The sequence below is a fragment of the Takifugu rubripes genome, chromosome 2 (assembly GCF_901000725.2).
Source record: "Takifugu rubripes chromosome 2, fTakRub1.2, whole genome shotgun sequence".
NCBI lineage: Eukaryota > Metazoa > Chordata > Actinopteri > Tetraodontiformes > Tetraodontidae > Takifugu > Takifugu rubripes.
In genome coordinates, this window is record NC_042286.1 from 12275731 (window position 1) to 12299922 (window position 24192).

General features: G+C 38.1%; 33 non-coding genes across 33 annotated transcripts; all 33 read left to right on the top strand.

Moving 5' to 3' along the window:
* The first annotated feature begins 895 nt into the window (after window positions 1-895).
* On the top strand, window positions 896-1036 carry LOC115248972 (U4 spliceosomal RNA). Its single transcript, XR_003887700.1, has one exon. It is a non-coding gene; the product is annotated as a U4 spliceosomal RNA (small nuclear RNA).
* Window positions 1037-1614: 578 nt separating this feature from the next.
* LOC115248983 (U4 spliceosomal RNA) lies at window positions 1615-1755 on the top strand. The gene has a single exon (XR_003887711.1). It is a non-coding gene; the product is annotated as a U4 spliceosomal RNA (small nuclear RNA).
* Window positions 1756-2333: 578 nt separating this feature from the next.
* Window positions 2334-2474, top strand: LOC115248994 (U4 spliceosomal RNA). The gene has a single exon (XR_003887722.1). It is a non-coding gene; the product is annotated as a U4 spliceosomal RNA (small nuclear RNA).
* A 578-nt stretch (window positions 2475-3052) lies between these two features.
* On the top strand, window positions 3053-3193 carry LOC115249005 (U4 spliceosomal RNA). Its single transcript, XR_003887733.1, has one exon. It is a non-coding gene; the product is annotated as a U4 spliceosomal RNA (small nuclear RNA).
* A 578-nt stretch (window positions 3194-3771) lies between these two features.
* LOC115248933 (U4 spliceosomal RNA) lies at window positions 3772-3912 on the top strand. The gene has a single exon (XR_003887662.1). It is a non-coding gene; the product is annotated as a U4 spliceosomal RNA (small nuclear RNA).
* A 577-nt stretch (window positions 3913-4489) lies between these two features.
* Window positions 4490-4630, top strand: LOC115248946 (U4 spliceosomal RNA). Its single transcript, XR_003887675.1, has one exon. It is a non-coding gene; the product is annotated as a U4 spliceosomal RNA (small nuclear RNA).
* Window positions 4631-5208: 578 nt separating this feature from the next.
* LOC115248944 (U4 spliceosomal RNA) lies at window positions 5209-5349 on the top strand. The gene has a single exon (XR_003887673.1). It is a non-coding gene; the product is annotated as a U4 spliceosomal RNA (small nuclear RNA).
* A 577-nt stretch (window positions 5350-5926) lies between these two features.
* Window positions 5927-6067, top strand: LOC115248955 (U4 spliceosomal RNA). Its single transcript, XR_003887684.1, has one exon. It is a non-coding gene; the product is annotated as a U4 spliceosomal RNA (small nuclear RNA).
* A 578-nt stretch (window positions 6068-6645) lies between these two features.
* On the top strand, window positions 6646-6786 carry LOC115248965 (U4 spliceosomal RNA). Its single transcript, XR_003887693.1, has one exon. It is a non-coding gene; the product is annotated as a U4 spliceosomal RNA (small nuclear RNA).
* A 578-nt stretch (window positions 6787-7364) lies between these two features.
* On the top strand, window positions 7365-7505 carry LOC115248966 (U4 spliceosomal RNA). Its single transcript, XR_003887694.1, has one exon. It is a non-coding gene; the product is annotated as a U4 spliceosomal RNA (small nuclear RNA).
* A 578-nt stretch (window positions 7506-8083) lies between these two features.
* Window positions 8084-8224, top strand: LOC115248967 (U4 spliceosomal RNA). Its single transcript, XR_003887695.1, has one exon. It is a non-coding gene; the product is annotated as a U4 spliceosomal RNA (small nuclear RNA).
* A 577-nt stretch (window positions 8225-8801) lies between these two features.
* Window positions 8802-8942, top strand: LOC115248968 (U4 spliceosomal RNA). Its single transcript, XR_003887696.1, has one exon. It is a non-coding gene; the product is annotated as a U4 spliceosomal RNA (small nuclear RNA).
* Window positions 8943-9520: 578 nt separating this feature from the next.
* Window positions 9521-9661, top strand: LOC115248969 (U4 spliceosomal RNA). Its single transcript, XR_003887697.1, has one exon. It is a non-coding gene; the product is annotated as a U4 spliceosomal RNA (small nuclear RNA).
* A 578-nt stretch (window positions 9662-10239) lies between these two features.
* On the top strand, window positions 10240-10380 carry LOC115248970 (U4 spliceosomal RNA). Its single transcript, XR_003887698.1, has one exon. It is a non-coding gene; the product is annotated as a U4 spliceosomal RNA (small nuclear RNA).
* Window positions 10381-10958: 578 nt separating this feature from the next.
* LOC115248971 (U4 spliceosomal RNA) lies at window positions 10959-11099 on the top strand. Its single transcript, XR_003887699.1, has one exon. It is a non-coding gene; the product is annotated as a U4 spliceosomal RNA (small nuclear RNA).
* A 577-nt stretch (window positions 11100-11676) lies between these two features.
* LOC115248973 (U4 spliceosomal RNA) lies at window positions 11677-11817 on the top strand. The gene has a single exon (XR_003887701.1). It is a non-coding gene; the product is annotated as a U4 spliceosomal RNA (small nuclear RNA).
* Window positions 11818-12394: 577 nt separating this feature from the next.
* LOC115248974 (U4 spliceosomal RNA) lies at window positions 12395-12535 on the top strand. Its single transcript, XR_003887702.1, has one exon. It is a non-coding gene; the product is annotated as a U4 spliceosomal RNA (small nuclear RNA).
* Window positions 12536-13113: 578 nt separating this feature from the next.
* On the top strand, window positions 13114-13254 carry LOC115248975 (U4 spliceosomal RNA). The gene has a single exon (XR_003887703.1). It is a non-coding gene; the product is annotated as a U4 spliceosomal RNA (small nuclear RNA).
* A 578-nt stretch (window positions 13255-13832) lies between these two features.
* LOC115248976 (U4 spliceosomal RNA) lies at window positions 13833-13973 on the top strand. The gene has a single exon (XR_003887704.1). It is a non-coding gene; the product is annotated as a U4 spliceosomal RNA (small nuclear RNA).
* Window positions 13974-14550: 577 nt separating this feature from the next.
* On the top strand, window positions 14551-14691 carry LOC115248977 (U4 spliceosomal RNA). The gene has a single exon (XR_003887705.1). It is a non-coding gene; the product is annotated as a U4 spliceosomal RNA (small nuclear RNA).
* Window positions 14692-15268: 577 nt separating this feature from the next.
* LOC115248978 (U4 spliceosomal RNA) lies at window positions 15269-15409 on the top strand. The gene has a single exon (XR_003887706.1). It is a non-coding gene; the product is annotated as a U4 spliceosomal RNA (small nuclear RNA).
* Window positions 15410-15987: 578 nt separating this feature from the next.
* Window positions 15988-16128, top strand: LOC115248979 (U4 spliceosomal RNA). The gene has a single exon (XR_003887707.1). It is a non-coding gene; the product is annotated as a U4 spliceosomal RNA (small nuclear RNA).
* Window positions 16129-16706: 578 nt separating this feature from the next.
* Window positions 16707-16847, top strand: LOC115248980 (U4 spliceosomal RNA). Its single transcript, XR_003887708.1, has one exon. It is a non-coding gene; the product is annotated as a U4 spliceosomal RNA (small nuclear RNA).
* A 579-nt stretch (window positions 16848-17426) lies between these two features.
* On the top strand, window positions 17427-17567 carry LOC115248981 (U4 spliceosomal RNA). Its single transcript, XR_003887709.1, has one exon. It is a non-coding gene; the product is annotated as a U4 spliceosomal RNA (small nuclear RNA).
* A 578-nt stretch (window positions 17568-18145) lies between these two features.
* LOC115248982 (U4 spliceosomal RNA) lies at window positions 18146-18286 on the top strand. Its single transcript, XR_003887710.1, has one exon. It is a non-coding gene; the product is annotated as a U4 spliceosomal RNA (small nuclear RNA).
* Window positions 18287-18865: 579 nt separating this feature from the next.
* On the top strand, window positions 18866-19006 carry LOC115248984 (U4 spliceosomal RNA). Its single transcript, XR_003887712.1, has one exon. It is a non-coding gene; the product is annotated as a U4 spliceosomal RNA (small nuclear RNA).
* Window positions 19007-19584: 578 nt separating this feature from the next.
* Window positions 19585-19725, top strand: LOC115248985 (U4 spliceosomal RNA). The gene has a single exon (XR_003887713.1). It is a non-coding gene; the product is annotated as a U4 spliceosomal RNA (small nuclear RNA).
* A 577-nt stretch (window positions 19726-20302) lies between these two features.
* LOC115248986 (U4 spliceosomal RNA) lies at window positions 20303-20443 on the top strand. The gene has a single exon (XR_003887714.1). It is a non-coding gene; the product is annotated as a U4 spliceosomal RNA (small nuclear RNA).
* A 579-nt stretch (window positions 20444-21022) lies between these two features.
* Window positions 21023-21163, top strand: LOC115248987 (U4 spliceosomal RNA). Its single transcript, XR_003887715.1, has one exon. It is a non-coding gene; the product is annotated as a U4 spliceosomal RNA (small nuclear RNA).
* A 580-nt stretch (window positions 21164-21743) lies between these two features.
* On the top strand, window positions 21744-21884 carry LOC115248988 (U4 spliceosomal RNA). The gene has a single exon (XR_003887716.1). It is a non-coding gene; the product is annotated as a U4 spliceosomal RNA (small nuclear RNA).
* A 579-nt stretch (window positions 21885-22463) lies between these two features.
* Window positions 22464-22604, top strand: LOC115248989 (U4 spliceosomal RNA). Its single transcript, XR_003887717.1, has one exon. It is a non-coding gene; the product is annotated as a U4 spliceosomal RNA (small nuclear RNA).
* Window positions 22605-23182: 578 nt separating this feature from the next.
* On the top strand, window positions 23183-23322 carry LOC115248939 (U4 spliceosomal RNA). Its single transcript, XR_003887668.1, has one exon. It is a non-coding gene; the product is annotated as a U4 spliceosomal RNA (small nuclear RNA).
* Window positions 23323-23900: 578 nt separating this feature from the next.
* On the top strand, window positions 23901-24041 carry LOC115248990 (U4 spliceosomal RNA). Its single transcript, XR_003887718.1, has one exon. It is a non-coding gene; the product is annotated as a U4 spliceosomal RNA (small nuclear RNA).
* Window positions 24042-24192: the final 151 nt, after the last annotated feature.

Below are 24192 nucleotides of genomic sequence, written 5' to 3' on the forward strand. Positions count from 1 at the left end.
ATCTGATTGGTTCTCACCAGTGGTATAATAAGCGCATATGTCACAGTTGCTCCTGTAAATGCATCTCTCAGAAAGCTCAACAATCTCCTAGCTTAAAGTAAAGCATCATAACTGATAATGCTAGACCAGGTTGCAGTACTAACGTGCTTGCAGCAATATTAATAATGATATACTTCAGGCTGTTGTGATGAATTGCTTGAAAATGATCTGTGTTTTACGAAAGCGCTTTGCATGTCGCACCAGTGAAAACATGTGTTGGTGACTGGCATATAAAGGGAAACACACAAATAGCCAGAGATGATCAAGAAAAAGAGTATAATTTACAACAAGATCCCATTTAACCAGAGGGATGGAGAGAGCTGAGAGGTTTGGCAGTTTGGGTTGAAGAAGAGTCCCCCAGTTCTTGGAGATGTTGAGAGAACTGTCCATAAACGAGTGCCCATGAGTGTTTTTCCACACTTCATACTTAAACCCTTGAGAGCATTCTGATATCTGCTGCATGTGTGAACACATATGTAGAGATTCTTTTCTTGTTGCTTTAATGCTCTTCAAACAGCAACAGAAATAATTTTAATCATGAAGCACAAAAACCAAATGCAAAACAACAACAGTTTGTCATTTAACCAGATTTACTATATTTGTTTATAGATTTACCATCTTTATTCTATCCTATGTTCGTTGATTTTCTTGTCACAGGTTGAAGATGACAATTCCAAGGCAAGTACCGTATTTTCACAACCATAAGGCGCGCCGTATTATAGGGCGCACCTTCAATTAACAGCCTATTTTAGAAATATTTTCATACACAGGGCGCACCGTGTTATAAGGCGCATAGCATAGAAACTGCGTAGTGCATGTGGTTACAACCCAGATTAAGCAGCTAGGGTACACAGGTATTCCTGCGCAGAGGCAGTATCATAGTCTATGAAGTTCTACTGAGACGTGATTATTGCTAGTTGAAAACTTTACCCAATACCCCGCCTGGTTGATTTGCAATATAATCAGCTGTGGCAATTTTTGATGGTCTCCTTAGAGACTGAGTTTGATGTTTGGAAAAATAAAAAATTAAACAGTGTGCCAAAACGTCTTCCTGTTTTGGACTTTTCATTTTCCTAAAAGAGTGACTTTTTTAATCACCTTTCCAAATGTTTAAAGAAACAGAGTAATGTCTTATAAACAGCAAATTGAAATGTTTCTTGCAATAAAGATGCATCTTTTCAGGAAAAGAGTTTGGAATGTGTAGGGTGTGGTTTCACATGAAGTGCACCAAGTGCAATTGATTACTGGAGGTGGAGTTTAAGCCTTGATGCTAAAAATTCTAGCATTGCAAAGGAGGAGGAGCTCGGCCAAAAAATCTTTAATATGCCCTCTTGAGTCTCCTGCTTTTTAGCACCCAAGTTTTCTTGAGTTCTAACTGCCCTGAAGATGATAACATCATGATTTACTTGTATGTCAATGCGTTATTCCTCAAAACAGCAATAATCACAGCTCGAAAAAACCTAATCACGTTCAAAGCAATTCACACCTATTTTTCCACATTCCTCTTGTTGAGAGTTACCATGGCTGATAGTGGTGTTGTCTACAACCCAGATTAAGCAGCTAGGGTACACAGGTATTCCTGCGCAGAGGCAGTATCATAGTCTATGAAGTTCTACTGAGACGTGATTATTGCTAGTTGAAAACTTTACCCAATACCCCGCCTGGTTGATTTGCAATATAATCAGCTGTGGCAATTTTTGATGGTCTCCTTAGAGACTGAGTTTGATGTTTGGAAAAATAAAAAATTAAACAGTGTGCCAAAACGTCTTCCTGTTTTGGACTTTTCATTTTCCTAAAAGAGTGATGTTTTTAATCACCTTTCCAAATGTTTAAAGAAACAGAGTAATGTCTTATAAACAGCAAATTGAAATGTTTCTTGCAATAAAGATGCATCTTTTCAGGAAAAGAGATTGGAATGTGTAGGGTGTGGTTTCACATGAAGTGCACCAAGTGCAATTGATTGCTGGAGGTGGAGTTTAAGCCTTGATGCTAAAACGCCTAGCATTGCAAAGGAAGAGGAGCTCGGCCAAAAAATCTTTAATATGCCCTCTTGAGTCTCCTGCTTTTTTAGCACCCAAGTTTTCTTGAGTTCTAACTGCCCTGAAGATGATAACATCATGATTTACTTGTATGTCAATGCGTTATTCCTCAAAACAGCAATAATCACAGCTCGAAAAAACCTAATCACGTTCAAAGCAATTCACACCTATTTTTCACATTCCTCTTGTTGAGAGTTACCATGGCTGATAGTGGTGTTGTCTACAACCCAGATTAAGCAGCTAGGGTACACAGGTATTCCTGCGCAGAGGCAGTATCATAGTCTATGAAGTTCTACTGAGACGTGATTATTGCTAGTTGAAAACTTTACCCAATACCCCGCCTGGTTGATTTGCAATATAATCAGCTGTGGCAATTTTTGATGGTCTCCTTAGAGACTGAGTTTGATGTTTGGAAAAATAAAAAATTAAACAGTGTGCCAAAACGTCTTCCTGTTTTGGACTTTTCATTTTCCTAAAAGAGTGATGTTTTTAATCATCTTTCCAAATGTTTAAAGAAACAGAGTAATGTCTTATAAACAGCAAATTGAAATGTTTCTTGCAATAAAGATGCATCTTTTCAGGAAAAGAGTTTGGAATGTGTAGGGTGTGGTTTCACATGAAGTGCACCAAGTGCAATTGATTGCTGGAGGTGGAGTTTAAGCCTTGATGCTAAAACGCCTAGCATTGCAAAGGAAGAGGAGCTCGGCCAAAAAATCTTTAATATGCCCTCTTGAGTCTCCTGCTTTTTTAGCACCCAAGTTTTCTTGAGTTCTAACTGCCCTGAAGATGATAACATCATGATTTACTTGTATGTCAATGCGTTATTCCTCAAAACAGCAATAATCACAGCTCGAAAAAACCTAATCACGTTCAAAGCAATTCACACCTATTTTTCACATTCCTCTTGTTGAGAGTTACCATGGCTGATAGTGGTGTTGTCTACAACCCAGATTAAGCAGCTAGGGTACACAGGTATTCCTGCGCAGAGGCAGTATCATAGTCTATGAAGTTCTACTGAGACGTGATTATTGCTAGTTGAAAACTTTACCCAATACCCCGCCTGGTTGATTTGCAATATAATCAGCTGTGGCAATTTTTGATGGTCTCCTTAGAGACTGAGTTTGATGTTTGGAAAAATAAAAAATTAAACAGTGTGCCAAAACGTCTTCCTGTTTCGGACTTTTCATTTTCCTAAAAGGGTGATGTTTTTAATCACCTTTCCAAATGTTTAAAGAAACAGAGTAATGTCTTATAAACAGCAAATTGAAATGTTTCTTGCAATAAAGATGCATCTTTTCAGGAAAAGAGTTTGGAATGTGTAGGGTGTGGTTTCACATGAAGGGCACCAAGTGCAATTGATTACTGGAGGTGGAGTTTAAGCCTTGATGCTAAAAATTCTAGCATTGCAAAGGAGGAGGAGCTCGGCCAAAAAATCTTTAATATGCCCTCTTGAGTCTCCTGCTTTTTTAGCACCCAAGTTTTCTTGAGTTCTAACTGCCCTGAAGATGATAACATCATGATTTACTTGTATGTCAATGCATTATTCCTCAAAACAGCAATAATCACAGCTCGAAAAAACCTAATCACGTTCAAAGCAATTCACACCTATTTTTCACATTCCTCTTGTTGAGAGTTACCATGGCTGATAGTGGTGTTGTCTACAACCCAGATTAAGCAGCTAGGGTACACAGGTATTCCTGCGCAGAGGCAGTATCATAGTCTATGAAGTTCTACTGAGACGTGATTATTGCTAGTTGAAAACTTTACCCAATACCCCGCCTGGTTGATTTGCAATATAATCAGCTGTGGCAATTTTTGATGGTCTCCTTAGAGACTGAGTTTGATGTTTGGAAAAATAAAAAATTAAACAGTGTGCCAAAACGTCTTCCTGTTTGGACTTTTCATTTTCCTAAAAGAGTGACTTTTTAAATCACCTTTCCAAATGTTTAAAGAAACAGAGTAATGTCTTATAAACAGCAAATTGAAATGTTTCTTGCAATAAAGATGCATCTTTTCAGGAAAAGAGTTTGGAATGTGTAGGGTGTGGTTTCACATGAAGTGCACCAAGTGCAATTGATTACTGGAGGTGGAGTTTAAGCCTTGATGCTAAAAATTCTAGCATTGCAAAGGAGGAGGAGCTCGGCCAAAAAATCTTTAATATGCCCTCTTGAGTCTCCTGCTTTTTTAGCACCCAAGTTTTCTTGAGTTCTAACTGCCCTGAAGATGATAACATCATGATTTACTTGTATGTCAATGCGTTATTCCTCAAAACAGCAATAATCACAGCTCGAAAAAACCTAATCACGTTCAAAGCAATTCACACCTATTTTTCACATTCCTCTTGTTGAGAGTTACCATGGCTGATAGTGGTGTTGTCTACAACCCAGATTAAGCAGCTAGGGTACACAGGTATTGCTGCGCAGAGGCAGTATCATAGTCTATGAAGTTCTACTGAGACGTGATTATTGCTAGTTGAAAACTTTACCCAATACCCCGCCTGGTTGATTTGCAATATAATCAGCTGTGGCAATTTTTGATGGTCTCCTTAGAGACTGAGTTTGATGTTTGGAAAAATAAAAAATTAAACAGTGTGCCAAAACGTCTTCCTGTTTCGGACTTTTCATTTTCCTAAAAGAGTGATGTTTTTAATCACCTTTCCAAATGTTTAAAGAAACAGAGTAATGTCTTATAAACAGCAAATTGAAATGTTTCTTGCAATAAAGATGCATCTTTTCAGGAAAAGAGTTTGGAATGTGTAGGGTGTGGTTTCACATGAAGTGCACCAAGTGCAATTGATTACTGGAGGTGGAGTTTAAGCCTTGATGCTAAAAATTCTAGCATTGCAAAGGAGGAGGAGCTCGGCCAAAAAATCTTTAATATGCCCTCTTGAGTCTCCTGCTTTTTTAGCACCCAAGTTTTCTTGAGTTCTAACTGCCCTGAAGATGATAACATCATGATTTACTTGTATGTCAATGCGTTATTCCTCAAAACAGCAATAATCACAGCTCGAAAAAACCTAATCACGTTCAAAGCAATTCACACCTATTTTTCACATTCCTCTTGTTGAGAGTTACCATGGCTGATAGTGGTGTTGTCTACAACCCAGATTAAGCAGCTAGGGTACACAGGTATTCCTGCGCAGAGGCAGTATCATAGTCTATGAAGTTCTACTGAGACGTGATTATTGCTAGTTGAAAACTTTACCCAATACCCCGCCTGGTTGATTTGCAATATAATCAGCTGTGGCAATTTTTGATGGTCTCCTTAGAGACTGAGTTTGATGTTTGGAAAAATAAAAAATTAAACAGTGTGCCAAAACGTCTTCCTGTTTGGACTTTTCATTTTCCTAAAAGAGTGATGTTTTTAATCACCTTTCCAAATGTTTAAAGAAACAGAGTAATGTCTTATAAACAGCAAATTGAAATGTTTCTTGCAATAAAGATGCATCTTTTCAGGAAAAGAGATTGGAATGTGTAGGGTGTGGTTTCACATGAAGTGCACCAAGTGCAATTGATTGCTGGAGGTGGAGTTTAAGCCTTGATGCTAAAACGCCTAGCATTGCAAAGGAAGAGGAGCTCGGCCAAAAAATCTTTAATATGCCCTCTTGAGTCTCCTGCTTTTTTAGCACCCAAGTTTTCTTGAGTTCTAACTGCCCTGAAGATGATAACATCATGATTTACTTGTATGTCAATGCGTTATTCCTCAAAACAGCAATAATCACAGCTCGAAAAAACCTAATCACGTTCAAAGCAATTCACACCTATTTTTCACATTCCTCTTGTTGAGAGTTACCATGGCTGATAGTGGTGTTGTCTACAACCCAGATTAAGCAGCTAGGGTACACAGGTATTCCTGCGCAGAGGCAGTATCATAGTCTATGAAGTTCTACTGAGACGTGATTATTGCTAGTTGAAAACTTTACCCAATACCCCGCCTGGTTGATTTGCAATATAATCAGCTGTGGCAATTTTTGATGGTCTCCTTAGAGACTGAGTTTGATGTTTGGAAAAATAAAAAATTAAACAGTGTGCCAAAACGTCTTCCTGTTTCGGACTTTTCATTTTCCTAAAAGGGTGATGTTTTTAATCACCTTTCCAAATGTTTAAAGAAACAGAGTAATGTCTTATAAACAGCAAATTGAAATGTTTCTTGCAATAAAGATGCATCTTTTCAGGAAAAGAGTTTGGAATGTGTAGGGTGTGGTTTCACATGAAGGGCACCAAGTGCAATTGATTACTGGAGGTGGAGTTTAAGCCTTGATGCTAAAAATTCTAGCATTGCAAAGGAGGAGGAGCTCGGCCAAAAAATCTTTAATATGCCCTCTTGAGTCTCCTGCTTTTTTAGCACCCAAGTTTTCTTGAGTTCTAACTGCCCTGAAGATGATAACATCATGATTTACTTGTATGTCAATGCGTTATTCCTCAAAACAGCAATAATCACAGCTCGAAAAAACCTAATCACGTTCAAAGCAATTCACACCTATTTTTCACATTCCTCTTGTTGAGAGTTACCATGGCTGATAGTGGTGTTGTCTACAACCCAGATTAAGCAGCTAGGGTACACAGGTATTCCTGCGCAGAGGCAGTATCATAGTCTATGAAGTTCTACTGAGACGTGATTATTGCTAGTTGAAAACTTTACCCAATACCCCGCCTGGTTGATTTGCAATATAATCAGCTGTGGCAATTTTTGATGGTCTCCTTAGAGACTGAGTTTGATGTTTGGAAAAATAAAAAATTAAACAGTGTGCCAAAACGTCTTCCTGTTTTGGACTTTTCATTTTCCTAAAAGAGTGACTTTTTAAATCACCTTTCCAAATGTTTAAAGAAACAGAGTAATGTCTTATAAACAGCAAATTGAAATGTTTCTTGCAATAAAGATGCATCTTTTCAGGAAAAGAGTTTGGAATGTGTAGGGTGTGGTTTCACATGAAGTGCACCAAGTGCAATTGATTACTGGAGGTGGAGTTTAAGCCTTGATGCTAAAAATTCTAGCATTGCAAAGGAGGAGGAGCTCGGCCAAAAAATCTTTAATATGCCCTCTTGAGTCTCCTGCTTTTTTAGCACCCAAGTTTTCTTGAGTTCTAACTGCCCTGAAGATGATAACATCATGATTTACTTGTATGTCAATGCGTTATTCCTCAAAACAGCAATAATCACAGCTCGAAAAAACCTAATCACGTTCAAAGCAATTCACACCTATTTTTCACATTCCTCTTGTTGAGAGTTACCATGGCTGATAGTGGTGTTGTCTACAACCCAGATTAAGCAGCTAGGGTACACAGGTATTCCTGCGCAGAGGCAGTATCATAGTCTATGAAGTTCTACTGAGACGTGATTATTGCTAGTTGAAAACTTTACCCAATACCCCGCCTGGTTGATTTGCAATATAATCAGCTGTGGCAATTTTTGATGGTCTCCTTAGAGACTGAGTTTGATGTTTGGAAAAATAAAAAATTAAACAGTGTGCCAAAACGTCTTCCTGTTTTGGACTTTTCATTTTCCTAAAAGAGTGACTTTTTAAATCACCTTTCCAAATGTTTAAAGAAACAGAGTAATGTCTTATAAACAGCAAATTGAAATGTTTCTTGCAATAAAGATGCATCTTTTCAGGAAAAGAGTTTGGAATGTGTAGGGTGTGGTTTCACATGAAGTGCACCAAGTGCAATTGATTACTGGAGGTGGAGTTTAAGCCTTGATGCTAAAAATTCTAGCATTGCAAAGGAGGAGGAGCTCGGCCAAAAAATCTTTAATATGCCCTCTTGAGTCTCCTGCTTTTTTAGCACCCAAGTTTTCTTGAGTTCTAACTGCCCTGAAGATGATAACATCATGATTTACTTGTATGTCAATGCGTTATTCCTCAAAACAGCAATAATCACAGCTCGAAAAAACCTAATCACGTTCAAAGCAATTCACACCTATTTTTCACATTCCTCTTGTTGAGAGTTACCATGGCTGATAGTGGTGTTGTCTACAACCCAGATTAAGCAGCTAGGGTACACAGGTATTCCTGCGCAGAGGCAGTATCATAGTCTATGAAGTTCTACTGAGACGTGATTATTGCTAGTTGAAAACTTTACCCAATACCCCGCCTGGTTGATTTGCAATATAATCAGCTGTGGCAATTTTTGATGGTCTCCTTAGAGACTGAGTTTGATGTTTGGAAAAATAAAAAATTAAACAGTGTGCCAAAACGTCTTCCTGTTTCGGACTTTTCATTTTCCTAAAAGAGTGATGTTTTAATCACCTTTCCAAATGTTTAAAGAAACAGAGTAATGTCTTATAAACAGCAAATTGAAATGTTTCTTGCAATAAAGATGCATCTTTTCAGGAAAAGAGTTTGGAATGTGTAGGGTGTGGTTTCACATGAAGTGCACCAAGTGCAATTGATTACTGGAGGTGGAGTTTAAGCCTTGATGCTAAAACGCCTAGCATTGCAAAGGAAGAGGAGCTCGGCCAAAAAATCTTTAATATGCCCTCTTGAGTCTCCTGCTTTTTTAGCACCCAAGTTTTCTTGAGTTCTAACTGCCCTGAAGATGATAACATCATGATTTACTTGTATGTCAATGCGTTATTCCTCAAAACAGCAATAATCACAGCTCGAAAAAACCTAATCACGTTCAAAGCAATTCACACCTATTTTTCACATTCCTCTTGTTGAGAGTTACCATGGCTGATAGTGGTGTTGTCTACAACCCAGATTAAGCAGCTAGGGTACACAGGTATTCCTGCGCAGAGGCAGTATCATAGTCTATGAAGTTCTACTGAGACGTGATTATTGCTAGTTGAAAACTTTACCCAATACCCCGCCTGGTTGATTTGCAATATAATCAGCTGTGGCAATTTTTGATGGTCTCCTTAGAGACTGAGTTTGATGTTTGGAAAAATAAAAAATTAAACAGTGTGCCAAAACGTCTTCCTGTTTCGGACTTTTCATTTTCCTAAAAGAGTGATGTTTTTAATCACCTTTCCAAATGTTTAAAGAAACAGAGTAATGTCTTATAAACAGCAAATTGAAATGTTTCTTGCAATAAAGATGCATCTTTTCAGGAAAAGAGTTTGGAATGTGTAGGGTGTGGTTTCACATGAAGGGCACCAAGTGCAATTGATTACTGGAGGTGGAGTTTAAGCCTTGATGCTAAAAATTCTAGCATTGCAAAGGAGGAGGAGCTCGGCCAAAAAATCTTTAATATGCCCTCTTGAGTCTCCTGCTTTTTTAGCACCCAAGTTTTCTTGAGTTCTAACTGCCCTGAAGATGATAACATCATGATTTACTTGTATGTCAATGCATTATTCCTCAAAACAGCAATAATCACAGCTCGAAAAAACCTAATCACGTTCAAAGCAATTCACACCTATTTTTCACATTCCTCTTGTTGAGAGTTACCATGGCTGATAGTGGTGTTGTCTACAACCCAGATTAAGCAGCTAGGGTACACAGGTATTCCTGCGCAGAGGCAGTATCATAGTCTATGAAGTTCTACTGAGACGTGATTATTGCTAGTTGAAAACTTTACCCAATACCCCGCCTGGTTGATTTGCAATATAATCAGCTGTGGCAATTTTTGATGGTCTCCTTAGAGACTGAGTTTGATGTTTGGAAAAATAAAAAATTAAACAGTGTGCCAAAACGTCTTCCTGTTTCGGACTTTTCATTTTCCTAAAAGAGTGATGTTTTTAATCACCTTTCCAAATGTTTAAAGAAACAGAGTAATGTCTTATAAACAGCAAATTGAAATGTTTCTTGCAATAAAGATGCATCTTTTCAGGAAAAGAGTTTGGAATGTGTAGGGTGTGGTTTCACATGAAGGGCACCAAGTGCAATTGATTACTGGAGGTGGAGTTTAAGCCTTGATGCTAAAAATTCTAGCATTGCAAAGGAGGAGGAGCTCGGCCAAAAAATCTTTAATATGCCCTCTTGAGTCTCCTGCTTTTTTAGCACCCAAGTTTTCTTGAGTTCTAACTGCCCTGAAGATGATAACATCATGATTTACTTGTATGTCAATGCATTATTCCTCAAAACAGCAATAATCACAGCTCGAAAAAACCTAATCACGTTCAAAGCAATTCACACCTATTTTTCACATTCCTCTTGTTGAGAGTTACCATGGCTGATAGTGGTGTTGTCTACAACCCAGATTAAGCAGCTAGGGTACACAGGTATTCCTGCGCAGAGGCAGTATCATAGTCTATGAAGTTCTACTGAGACGTGATTATTGCTAGTTGAAAACTTTACCCAATACCCCGCCTGGTTGATTTGCAATATAATCAGCTGTGGCAATTTTTGATGGTCTCCTTAGAGACTGAGTTTGATGTTTGGAAAAATAAAAAATTAAACAGTGTGCCAAAACGTCTTCCTGTTTCGGACTTTTCATTTTCCTAAAAGAGTGATGTTTTTAATCACCTTTCCAAATGTTTAAAGAAACAGAGTAATGTCTTATAAACAGCAAATTGAAATGTTTCTTGCAATAAAGATGCATCTTTTCAGGAAAAGAGTTTGGAATGTGTAGGGTGTGGTTTCACATGAAGTGCACCAAGTGCAATTGATTACTGGAGGTGGAGTTTAAGCCTTGATGCTAAAACGCCTAGCATTGCAAAGGAAGAGGAGCTCGGCCAAAAAATCTTTAATATGCCCTCTTGAGTCTCCTGCTTTTTTAGCACCCAAGTTTTCTTGAGTTCTAACTGCCCTGAAGATGATAACATCATGATTTACTTGTATGTCAATGCGTTATTCCTCAAAACAGCAATAATCACAGCTCGAAAAAACCTAATCACGTTCAAAGCAATTCACACCTATTTTTCACATTCCTCTTGTTGAGAGTTACCATGGCTGATAGTGGTGTTGTCTACAACCCAGATTAAGCAGCTAGGGTACACAGGTATTCCTGCGCAGAGGCAGTATCATAGTCTATGAAGTTCTACTGAGACGTGATTATTGCTAGTTGAAAACTTTACCCAATACCCCGCCTGGTTGATTTGCAATATAATCAGCTGTGGCAATTTTTGATGGTCTCCTTAGAGACTGAGTTTGATGTTTGGAAAAATAAAAAATTAAACAGTGTGCCAAAACGTCTTCCTGTTTGGACTTTTCATTTTCCTAAAAGAGTGATGTTTTTAATCACCTTTCCAAATGTTTAAAGAAACAGAGTAATGTCTTATAAACAGCAAATTGAAATGTTTCTTGCAATAAAGATGCATCTTTTCAGGAAAAGAGTTTGGAATGTGTAGGGTGTGGTTTCACATGAAGTGCACCAAGTGCAATTGATTGCTGGAGGTGGAGTTTAAGCCTTGATGCTAAAACGCCTAGCATTGCAAAGGAAGAGGAGCTCGGCCAAAAAATCTTTAATATGCCCTCTTGAGTCTCCTGCTTTTTTAGCACCCAAGTTTTCTTGAGTTCTAACTGCCCTGAAGATGATAACATCATGATTTACTTGTATGTCAATGCGTTATTCCTCAAAACAGCAATAATCACAGCTCGAAAAAACCTAATCACGTTCAAAGCAATTCACACCTATTTTTCACATTCCTCTTGTTGAGAGTTACCATGGCTGATAGTGGTGTTGTCTACAACCCAGATTAAGCAGCTAGGGTACACAGGTATTCCTGCGCAGAGGCAGTATCATAGTCTATGAAGTTCTACTGAGACGTGATTATTGCTAGTTGAAAACTTTACCCAATACCCCGCCTGGTTGATTTGCAATATAATCAGCTGTGGCAATTTTTGATGGTCTCCTTAGAGACTGAGTTTGATGTTTGGAAAAATAAAAAATTAAACAGTGTGCCAAAACGTCTTCCTGTTTCGGACTTTTCATTTTCTAAAAGAGTGACTTTTTTAATCACCTTTCCAAATGTTTAAAGAAACAGAGTAATGTCTTATAAACAGCAAATTGAAATGTTTCTTGCAATAAAGATGCATCTTTTCAGGAAAAGAGTTTGGAATGTGTAGGGTGTGGTTTCACATGAAGTGCACCAAGTGCAATTGATTGCTGGAGGTGGAGTTTAAGCCTTGATGCTAAAACGCCTAGCATTGCAAAGGAAGAGGAGCTCGGCCAAAAAATCTTTAATATGCCCTCTTGAGTCTCCTGCTTTTTTAGCACCCAAGTTTTCTTGAGTTCTAACTGCCCTGAAGATGATAACATCATGATTTACTTGTATGTCAATGCGTTATTCCTCAAAACAGCAATAATCACAGCTCGAAAAAACCTAATCACGTTCAAAGCAATTCACACCTATTTTTCACATTCCTCTTGTTGAGAGTTACCATGGCTGATAGTGGTGTTGTCTACAACCCAGATTAAGCAGCTAGGGTACACAGGTATTCCTGCGCAGAGGCAGTATCATAGTCTATGAAGTTCTACTGAGACGTGATTATTGCTAGTTGAAAACTTTACCCAATACCCCGCCTGGTTGATTTGCAATATAATCAGCTGTGGCAATTTTTGATGGTCTCCTTAGAGACTGAGTTTGATGTTTGGAAAAATAAAAAATGAAACAGTGTGCCAAAACGTCTTCCTGTTTCGGACTTTTCATTTTCCTAAAAGAGTGATGTTTTTAATCACCTTTCCAAATGTTTAAAGAAACAGAGTAATGTCTTATAAACAGCAAATTGAAATGTTTCTTGCAATAAAGATGCATCTTTTCAGGAAAAGAGTTTGGAATGTGTAGGGTGTGGTTTCACATGAAGGGCACCAAGTGCAATTGATTACTGGAGGTGGAGTTTAAGCCTTGATGCTAAAAATTCTAGCATTGCAAAGGAGGAGGAGCTCGGCCAAAAAATCTTTAATATGCCCTCTTGAGTCTCCTGCTTTTTTAGCACCCAAGTTTTCTTGAGTTCTAACTGCCCTGAAGATGATAACATCATGATTTACTTGTATGTCAATGCATTATTCCTCAAAACAGCAATAATCACAGCTCGAAAAAACCTAATCACGTTCAAAGCAATTCACACCTATTTTTCACATTCCTCTTGTTGAGAGTTACCATGGCTGATAGTGGTGTTGTCTACAACCCAGATTAAGCAGCTAGGGTACACAGGTATTCCTGCGCAGAGGCAGTATCATAGTCTATGAAGTTCTACTGAGACGTGATTATTGCTAGTTGAAAACTTTACCCAATACCCCGCCTGGTTGATTTGCAATATAATCAGCTGTGGCAATTTTTGATGGTCTCCTTAGAGACTGAGTTTGATGTTTGGAAAAATAAAAAATTAAACAGTGTGCCAAAACGTCTTCCTGTTTCGGACTTTTCATTTTCCTAAAAGAGTGATGTTTTTAATCACCTTTCCAAATGTTTAAAGAAACAGAGTAATGTCTTATAAACAGCAAATTGAAATGTTTCTTGCAATAAAGATGCATCTTTTCAGGAAAAGAGTTTGGAATGTGTAGGGTGTGGTTTCACATGAAGTGCACCAAGTGCAATTGATTACTGGAGGTGGAGTTTAAGCCTTGATGCTAAAACGCCTAGCATTGCAAAGGAAGAGGAGCTCGGCCAAAAAATCTTTAATATGCCCTCTTGAGTCTCCTGCTTTTTTAGCACCCAAGTTTTCTTGAGTTCTAACTGCCCTGAAGATGATAACATCATGATTTACTTGTATGTCAATGCGTTATTCCTCAAAACAGCAATAATCACAGCTCGAAAAAACCTAATCACGTTCAAAGCAATTCACACCTATTTTTCACATTCCTCTTGTTGAGAGTTACCATGGCTGATAGTGGTGTTGTCTACAACCCAGATTAAGCAGCTAGGGTACACAGGTATTCCTGCGCAGAGGCAGTATCATAGTCTATGAAGTTCTACTGAGACGTGATTATTGCTAGTTGAAAACTTTACCCAATACCCCGCCTGGTTGATTTGCAATATAATCAGCTGTGGCAATTTTTGATGGTCTCCTTAGAGACTGAGTTTGATGTTTGGAAAAATAAAAAATTAAACAGTGTGCCAAAACGTCTTCCTGTTTCGGACTTTTCATTTTCTAAAAGAGTGACTTTTTTAATCACCTTTCCAAATGTTTAAAGAAACAGAGTAATGTCTTATAAACAGCAAATTGAAATGTTTCTTGCAATAAAGATGCATCTTTTCAGGAAAAGAGTTTGGAATGTGTAGGGTGTGGTTTCACATGAAGTGCACCAAGTGCAATTGATTGCTGGAGGTGGAGTTTAAGCCTTGATGCTAAAACGCCTAGCATTGCAAAGGAAGAGGAGCTCGGCCAAAAAATCTTTAATATGCCCTCTTGAGTCTCCTGCTTTTTTAGCACCCAAGTTTTCTTGAGTTCTAACTGCCCTGAAGATGATAACATCATGATTTACTTGTATGTCAATGCGTTATTCCTCAAAACAGCAATAATCACAGCTCGAAAAAACCTAATCACGTTCAAAGCAATTCACACCTATTTTTCACATTCCTCTTGTTGAGAGTTACCATGGCTGATAGTGGTGTTGTCTACAACCCAGATTAAGCAGCTAGGGTACACAGGTATTCCTGCGCAGAGGCAGTATCATAGTCTATGAAGTTCTACTGAGACGTGATTATTGCTAGTTGAAAACTTTACCCAATACCCCGCCTGGTTGATTTGCAATATAATCAGCTGTGGCAATTTTTGATGGTCTCCTTAGAGACTGAGTTTGATGTTTGGAAAAATAAAAAATTAAACAGTGTGCCAAAACGTCTTCCTGTTTCGGACTTTTCATTTTCTAAAAGAGTGACTTTTTTAATCACCTTTCCAAATGTTTAAAGAAACAGAGTAATGTCTTATAAACAGCAAATTGAAATGTTTCTTGCAATAAAGATGCATCTTTTCAGGAAAAGAGTTTGGAATGTGTAGGGTGTGGTTTCACATGAAGTGCACCAAGTGCAATTGATTGCTGGAGGTGGAGTTTAAGCCTTGATGCTAAAACGCCTAGCATTGCAAAGGAAGAGGAGCTCGGCCAAAAAATCTTTAATATGCCCTCTTGAGTCTCCTGCTTTTTTAGCACCCAAGTTTTCTTGAGTTCTAACTGCCCTGAAGATGATAACATCATGATTTACTTGTATGTCAATGCATTATTCCTCAAAACAGCAATAATCACAGCTCGAAAAAACCTAATCACGTTCAAAGCAATTCACACCTATTTTTCACATTCCTCTTGTTGAGAGTTACCATGGCTGATAGTGGTGTTGTCTACAACCCAGATTAAGCAGCTAGGGTACACAGGTATTCCTGCGCAGAGGCAGTATCATAGTCTATGAAGTTCTACTGAGACGTGATTATTGCTAGTTGAAAACTTTACCCAATACCCCGCCTGGTTGATTTGCAATATAATCAGCTGTGGCAATTTTTGATGGTCTCCTTAGAGACTGAGTTTGATGTTTGGAAAAATAAAAAATTAAACAGTGTGCCAAAACATCTTCCTGTTTCGGACTTTTCATTTTCCTAAAAGAGTGACTTTTTTAATCACCTTTCCAAATGTTTAAAGAAACAGAGTAATGTCTTATAAACAGCAAATTGAAATGTTTCTTGCAATAAAGATGCATCTTTTCAGGAAAAGAGTTTGGAATGTGTAGGGTGTGGTTTCACATGAAGTGCACCAAGTGCAATTGATTACTGGAGGTGGAGTTTAAGCCTTGATGCTAAAAATTCTAGCATTGCAAAGGAGGAGGAGCTCGGCCAAAAAATCTTTAATATGCCCTCTTGAGTCTCCTGCTTTTTTAGCACCCAAGTTTTCTTGAGTTCTAACTGCCCTGAAGATGATAACATCATGATTTACTTGTATGTCAATGCGTTATTCCTCAAAACAGCAATAATCACAGCTCGAAAAAACCTAATCACGTTCAAAGCAATTCACACCTATTTTTCACATTCCTCTTGTTGAGAGTTACCATGGCTGATAGTGGTGTTGTCTACAACCCAGATTAAGCAGCTAGGGTACACAGGTATTCCTGCGCAGAGGCAGTATCATAGTCTATGAAGTTCTACTGAGACGTGATTATTGCTAGTTGAAAACTTTACCCAATACCCCGCCTGGTTGATTTGCAATATAATCAGCTGTGGCAATTTTTGATGGTCTCCTTAGAGACTGAGTTTGATGTTTGGAAAAATAAAAAATTAAACAGTGTGCCAAAACGTCTTCCTGTTTCGGACTTTTCATTTTTCTAAAAGAGTGACTTTTTTAATCACCTTTCCAAATGTTTAAAGAAACAGAGTAATGTCTTATAAACAGCAAATTGAAATGTTTCTTGCAATAAAGATGCATCTTTTCAGGAAAAGAGTTTGGAATGTGTAGGGTGTGGTTTCACATGAAGTGCACCAAGTGCAATTGATTACTGGAGGTGGAGTTTAAGCCTTGATGCTAAAAATTCTAGCATTGCAAAGGAGGAGGAGCTCGGCCAAAAAATCTTTAATATGCCCTCTTGAGTCTCCTGCTTTTTTAGCACCCAAGTTTTCTTGAGTTCTAACTGCCCTGAAGATGATAACATCATGATTTACTTGTATGTCAATGCATTATTCCTCAAAACAGCAATAATCACAGCTCGAAAAAACCTAATCACGTTCAAAGCAATTCACACCTATTTTTCACATTCCTCTTGTTGAGAGTTACCATGGCTGATAGTGGTGTTGTCTACAACCCAGATTAAGCAGCTAGGGTACACAGGTATTCCTGCGCAGAGGCAGTATCATAGTCTATGAAGTTCTACTGAGACGTGATTATTGCTAGTTGAAAACTTTACCCAATACCCCGCCTGGTTGATTTGCAATATAATCAGCTGTGGCAATTTTTGATGGTCTCCTTAGAGACTGAGTTTGATGTTTGGAAAAATAAAAAATTAAACAGTGTGCCAAAACGTCTTCCTGTTTCGGACTTTTCATTTTCCTAAAAGAGTGATGTTTTTAATCACCTTTCCAAATGTTTAAAGAAACAGAGTAATGTCTTATAAACAGCAAATTGAAATGTTTCTTGCAATAAAGATGCATCTTTTCAGGAAAAGAGTTTGGAATGTGTAGGGTGTGGTTTCACATGAAGGGCACCAAGTGCAATTGATTACTGGAGGTGGAGTTTAAGCCTTGATGCTAAAAATTCTAGCATTGCAAAGGAGGAGGAGCTCGGCCAAAAAATCTTTAATATGCCCTCTTGAGTCTCCTGCTTTTTTAGCACCCAAGTTTTCTTGAGTTCTAACTGCCCTGAAGATGATAACATCATGATTTACTTGTATGTCAATGCAGTTATTCCTCAAAACAGCAATAATCACAGCTCGAAAAAACCTAATCACGTTCAAAGCAATTCACACCTATTTTTCACATTCCTCTTGTTGAGAGTTACCATGGCTGATAGTGGTGTTGTCTACAACCCAGATTAAGCAGCTAGGGTACACAGGTATTCCTGCGCAGAGGCAGTATCATAGTCTATGAAGTTCTACTGAGACGTGATTATTGCTAGTTGAAAACTTTACCCAATACCCCGCCTGGTTGATTTGCAATATAATCAGCTGTGGCAATTTTTGATGGTCTCCTTAGAGACTGAGTTTGATGTTTGGAAAAATAAAAAATTAAACAGTGTGCCAAAACGTCTTCCTGTTTCGGACTTTTCATTTTCCTAAAAGAGTGACTTTTTTAATCACCTTTCCAAATGTTTAAAGAAACAGAGTAATGTCTTATAAACAGCAAATTGAAATGTTTCTTGCAATAAAGATGCATCTTTTCAGGAAAAGAGTTTGGAATGTGTAGGGTGTGGTTTCACATGAAGTGCACCAAGTGCAATTGATTACTGGAGGTGGAGTTTAAGCCTTGATGCTAAAAATTCTAGCATTGCAAAGGAGGAGGAGCTCGGCCAAAAAATCTTTAATATGCCCTCTTGAGTCTCCTGCTTTTTTAGCACCCAAGTTTTCTTGAGTTCTAACTGCCCTGAAGATGATAACATCATGATTTACTTGTATGTCAATGCGTTATTCCTCAAAACAGCAATAATCACAGCTCGAAAAAACCTAATCACGTTCAAAGCAATTCACACCTATTTTTCACATTCCTCTTGTTGAGAGTTACCATGGCTGATAGTGGTGTTGTCTACAACCCAGATTAAGCAGCTAGGGTACACAGGTATTCCTGCGCAGAGGCAGTATCATAGTCTATGAAGTTCTACTGAGACGTGATTATTGCTAGTTGAAAACTTTACCCAATACCCCGCCTGGTTGATTTGCAATATAATCAGCTGTGGCAATTTTTGATGGTCTCCTTAGAGACTGAGTTTGATGTTTGGAAAAATAAAAAATTAAACAGTGTGCCAAAACGTCTTCCTGTTTCGGACTTTTCATTTTTCTAAAAGAGTGACTTTTTTAATCACCTTTCCAAATGTTTAAAGAAACAGAGTAATGTCTTATAAACAGCAAATTGAAATGTTTCTTGCAATAAAGATGCATCTTTTCAGGAAAAGAGTTTGGAATGTGTAGGGTGTGGTTTCACATGAAGTGCACCAAGTGCAATTGATTACTGGAGGTGGAGTTTAAGCCTTGATGCTAAAACTCCTAGCATTGCAAAGGAAGGAGGAGCTCGGCCAAAAAATCTTTAATATGCCCTCTTGAGTCTCCTGCTTTTTTAGCACCCAAGTTTTCTTGAGTTCTAACTGCCCTGAAGATGATAACATCATGATTTACTTGTATGTCAATGCGTTATTCCTCAAAACAGCAATAATCACAGCTCGAAAAAACCTAATCACGTTCAAAGCAATTCACACCTATTTTTCACATTCCTCTTGTTGAGAGTTACCATGGCTGATAGTGGTGTTGTCTACAACCCAGATTAAGCAGCTAGGGTACACAGGTATTCCTGCGCAGAGGCAGTATCATAGTCTATGAAGTTCTACTGAGACGTGATTATTGCTAGTTGAAAACTTTACCCAATACCCCGCCTGGTTGATTTGCAATATAATCAGCTGTGGCAATTTTTGATGGTCTCCTTAGAGACTGAGTTTGATGTTTGGAAAAATAAAAAATTAAACAGTGTGCCAAAACGTCTTCCTGTTTCGGACTTTTCATTTTTCTAAAAGAGTGACTTTTTTAATCACCTTTCCAAATGTTTAAAGAAACAGAGTAATGTCTTATAAACAGCAAATTGAAATGTTTCTTGCAATAAAGATGCATCTTTTCAGGAAAAGAGTTTGGAATGTGTAGGGTGTGGTTTCACATGAAGTGCACCAAGTGCAATTGATTGCTGGAGGTGGAGTTTAAGCCTTGATGCTAAAACGCCTAGCATTGCAAAGGAAGAGGAGCTCGGCCAAAAAATCTTTAATATGCCCTCTTGAGTCTCCTGCTTTTTTAGCACCCAAGTTTTCTTGAGTTCTAACTGCCCTGAAGATGATAACATCATGATTTACTTGTATGTCAATGCGTTATTCCTCAAAACAGCAATAATCACAGCTCGAAAAAACCTAATCACGTTCAAAGCAATTCACACCTATTTTTCACATTCCTCTTGTTGAGAGTTACCATGGCTGATAGTGGTGTTGTCTACAACCCAGATTAAGCAGCTAGGGTACACAGGTATTCCTGCGCAGAGGCAGTATCATAGTCTATGAAGTTCTACTGAGACGTGATTATTGCTAGTTGAAAACTTTACCCAATACCCCGCCTGGTTGATTTGCAATATAATCAGCTGTGGCAATTTTTGATGGTCTCCTTAGAGACTGAGTTTGATGTTTGGAAAAATAAAAAATTAAACAGTGTGCCAAAACGTCTTCCTGTTTCGGACTTTTCATTTTTCTAAAAGAGTGACTTTTTTAATCACCTTTCCAAATGTTTAAAGAAACAGAGTAATGTCTTATAAACAGCAAATTGAAATGTTTCTTGCAATAAAGATGCATCTTTTCAGGAAAAGAGTTTGGAATGTGTAGGGTGTGGTTTCACATGAAGTGCACCAAGTGCAATTGATTGCTGGAGGTGGAGTTTAAGCCTTGATGCTAAAACTCTAGCATTGCAAAGGAAGAGGAGCTCGGCCAAAAAATCTTTAATATGCCCTCTTGAGTCTCCTGCTTTTTTAGCACCCAAGTTTTCTTGAGTTCTAACTGCCCTGAAGATGATAACATCATGATTTACTTGTATGTCAATGCGTTATTCCTCAAAACAGCAATAATCACAGCTCGAAAAAACCTAATCACGTTCAAAGCAATTCACACCTATTTTTCACATTCCTCTTGTTGAGAGTTACCATGGCTGATAGTGGTGTTGTCTACAACCCAGATTAAGCAGCTAGGGTACACAGGTATTCCTGCGCAGAGGCAGTATCATAGTCTATGAAGTTCTACTGAGACGTGATTATTGCTAGTTGAAAACTTTACCCAATACCCCGCCTGGTTGATTTGCAATATAATCAGCTGTGGCAATTTTTGATGGTCTCCTTAGAGACTGAGTTTGATGTTTGGAAAAATAAAAAATTAAACAGTGTGCCAAAACGTCTTCCTGTTTCGGACTTTTCATTTTCCTAAAAGAGTGACTGTTTTTAATCACCTTTCCAAATGTTTAAAGAAACAGAGTAATGTCTTATAAACAGCAAATTGAAATGTTTCTTGCAATAAAGATGCATCTTTTCAGGAAAAGAGTTTGGAATGTGTAGGGTGTGGTTTCACATGAAGGGCACCAAGTGCAATTGATTACTGGAGGTGGAGTTTAAGCCTTGATGCTAAAAATTCTAGCATTGCAAAGGAGGAGGAGCTCGGCCAAAAAATCTTTAATATGCCCTCTTGAGTCTCCTGCTTTTTTAGCACCCAAGTTTTCTTGAGTTCTAACTGCCCTGAAGATGATAACATCATGATTTACTTGTATGTCAATGCATTATTCCTCAAAACAGCAATAATCACAGCTCGAAAAAACCTAATCACGTTCAAAGCAATTCACACCTATTTTTCACATTCCTCTTGTTGAGAGTTACCATGGCTGATAGTGGTGTTGTCTACAACCCAGATTAAGCAGCTAGGGTACACAGGTATTCCTGCGCAGAGGCAGTATCATAGTCTATGAAGTTCTACTGAGACGTGATTATTGCTAGTTGAAAACTTTACCCAATACCCCGCCTGGTTGATTTGCAATATAATCAGCTGTGGCAATTTTTGATGGTCTCCTTAGAGACTGAGTTTGATGTTTGGAAAAATAAAAAATTAAACAGTGTGCCAAAACGTCTTCCTGTTTCGGACTTTTCATTTTCCTAAAAGAGTGACTTTTTTTAATCACCTTTCCAAATGTTTAAAGAAACAGAGTAATGTCTTATAAACAGCAAATTGAAATGTTTCTTGCAATAAAGATGCATCTTTTCAGGAAAAGAGTTTGGAATGTGTAGGGTGTGGTTTCACATGAAGTGCACCAAGTGCAATTGATTACTGGAGGTGGAGTTTAAGCCTTGATGCTAAAAATTCTAGCATTGCAAAGGAGGAGGAGCTCGGCCAAAAAATCTTTAATATGCCCTCTTGAGTCTCCTGCTTTTTTAGCACCCAAGTTTTCTTGAGTTCTAACTGCCCTGAAGATGATAACATCATGATTTACTTGTATGTCAATGCGTTATTCCTCAAAACAGCAATAATCACAGCTCGAAAAAACCTAATCACTGTTCAAAGCAATTCACACCTATTTTTCACATTCCTCTTGTTGAGAGTTACCATGGCTGATAGTGGTGTTGTCTACAACCCAGATTAAGCAGCTAGGGTACACAGGTATTCCTGCGCAGAGGCAGTATCATAGTCTATGAAGTTCTACTGAGACGTGATTATTGCTAGTTGAAAACTTTACCCAATACCCCGCCTGGTTGATTTGCAATATAATCAGCTGTGGCAATTTTTGATGGTCTCCTTAGAGACTGAGTTTGATGTTTGGAAAAATAAAAAATTAAACAGTGTGCCAAAACGTCTTCCTGTTTCGGACTTTTCATTTTCCTAAAAGAGTGACTTTTTTAATCACCTTTCCAAATGTTTAAAGAAACAGAGTAATGTCTTATAAACAGCAAATTGAAATGTTTCTTGCAATAAAGATGCATCTTTTCAGGGAAAAGAGTTTGGAATGTGTAGGGTGTGGTTTCACATGAAGTGCACCAAGTGCAATTGATTACTGGAGGTGGAGTTTAAGCCTTGATGCTAAAAATTCTAGCATTGCAAAGGAGGAGGAGCTCGGCCAAAAAATCTTTAATATGCCCTCTTGAGTCTCCTGCTTTTTTAGCACCCAAGTTTTCTTGAGTTCTAACTGCCCTGAAGATGATAACATCATGATTTACTTGTATGTCAATGCGTTATTCCTCAAAACAGCAATAATCACAGCTCGAAAAAACCTAATCACGTTCAAAGCAATTCACACCTATTTTTCACATTCCTCTTGTTGAGAGTTACCATGGCTGATAGTGGTGTTGTCTACAACCCAGATTAAGCAGCTAGGGTACACAGGTATTCCTGCGCAGAGGCAGTATCATAGTCTATGAAGTTCTACTGAGACGTGATTATTGCTAGTTGAAAACTTTACCCAATACCCCGCCTGGTTGATTTGCAATATAATCAGCTGTGGCAATTTTTGATGGTCTCCTTAGAGACTGAGTTTGATGTTTGGAAAAATAAAAAATTAAACAGTGTGCCAAAACGTCTTCCTGTTTCGGACTTTTCATTTTTCTAAAAGAGTGACTTTTTTAATCACCTTTCCAAATGTTTAAAGAAACAGAGTAATGTCTTATAAACAGCAAATTGAAATGTTTCTTGCAATAAAGATGCATCTTTTCAGGAAAAGAGTTTGGAATGTGTAGGGTGTGGTTTCACATGAAGTGCACCAAGTGCAATTGATTACTGGAGGTGGAGTTTAAGCCTTGATGCTAAAAATTCTAGCATTGCAAAGGAGGAGGAGCTCGGCCAAAAAATCTTTAATATGCCCTCTTGAGTCTCCTGCTTTTTTAGCACCCAAGTTTTCTTGAGTTCTAACTGCCCTGAAGATGATAACATCATGATTTACTTGTATGTCAATGCGTTATTCCTCAAAACAGCAATAATCACAGCTCGAAAAAACCTAATCACGTTCAAAGCAATTCACACCTATTTTTCACATTCCTCTTGTTGAGAGTTACCATGGCTGATAGTGGTGTTGTCTACAACCCAGATTAAGCAGCTAGGGTACACAGGTATTCCTGCGCAGAGGCAGTATCATAGTCTATGAAGTTCTACTGAGACGTGATTATTGCTAGTTGAAAACTTTACCCAATACCCCGCCTGGTTGATTGCAATATAATCAGCTGTGGCAATTTCTGATGGTCTCCTTAGAGACTGAGTTTGATGTTTGGAAAAATAAAAAATTAAACAGTGTGCCAAAACGTCTTCCTGTTTCGGACTTTTCATTTTCCTAAAAGAGTGACTTTTTTAATCACCTTTCCAAATGTTTAAAGAAACAGAGTAATGTCTTATAAACAGCAAATTGAAATGTTTCTTGCAATAAAGATGCATCTTTTCAGGGAAAGAGTTTGGAATGTGTAGGGTGTGGTTTCACATGAAGTGCACCAAGTGCAATTGATTACTGGAGGTGGAGTTTAAGCCTTGATGCTAAAAATTCTAGCATTGCAAAGGAGGAGGAGCTCGGCCAAAAAATCTTTAATATGCCCTCTTGAGTCTCCTGCTTTTTTAGCACCCAAGTTTTCTTGAGTTCTAACTGCCCTGAAGATGATAACATCATGATTTACTTGTATGTCAATGCGTTATTCCTCAAAACAGCAATAATCACAGCTCGAAAAAACCTAATCACGTTCAAAGCAATTCACACCTATTTTTCACATTCCTCTTGTTGAGAGTTACCATGGCTGATAGTGGTGTTGTCTACAACCCAGATTAAGCAGCTAGGGTACACAGGTATTCCTGCGCAGAGGCAGTATCATAGTCTATGAAGTTCTACTGAGACGTGATTATTGCTAGTTGAAAACTTTACCCAATACCCCGCCTGGTTGATTTGCAATATAATCAGCTGTGGCAATTTTTGATGGTCTCCTTAGAGACTGAGTTTGATGTTTGGAAAAATAAAAAATTAAACAGTGTGCCAAAACGTCTTCCTGTTTCGGACTTTTCATTTTTCTAAAAGAGTGACTTTTTTAATCACCTTTCCAAATGTTTAAAGAAACAGAGTAATGTCTTATAAACAGCAAATTG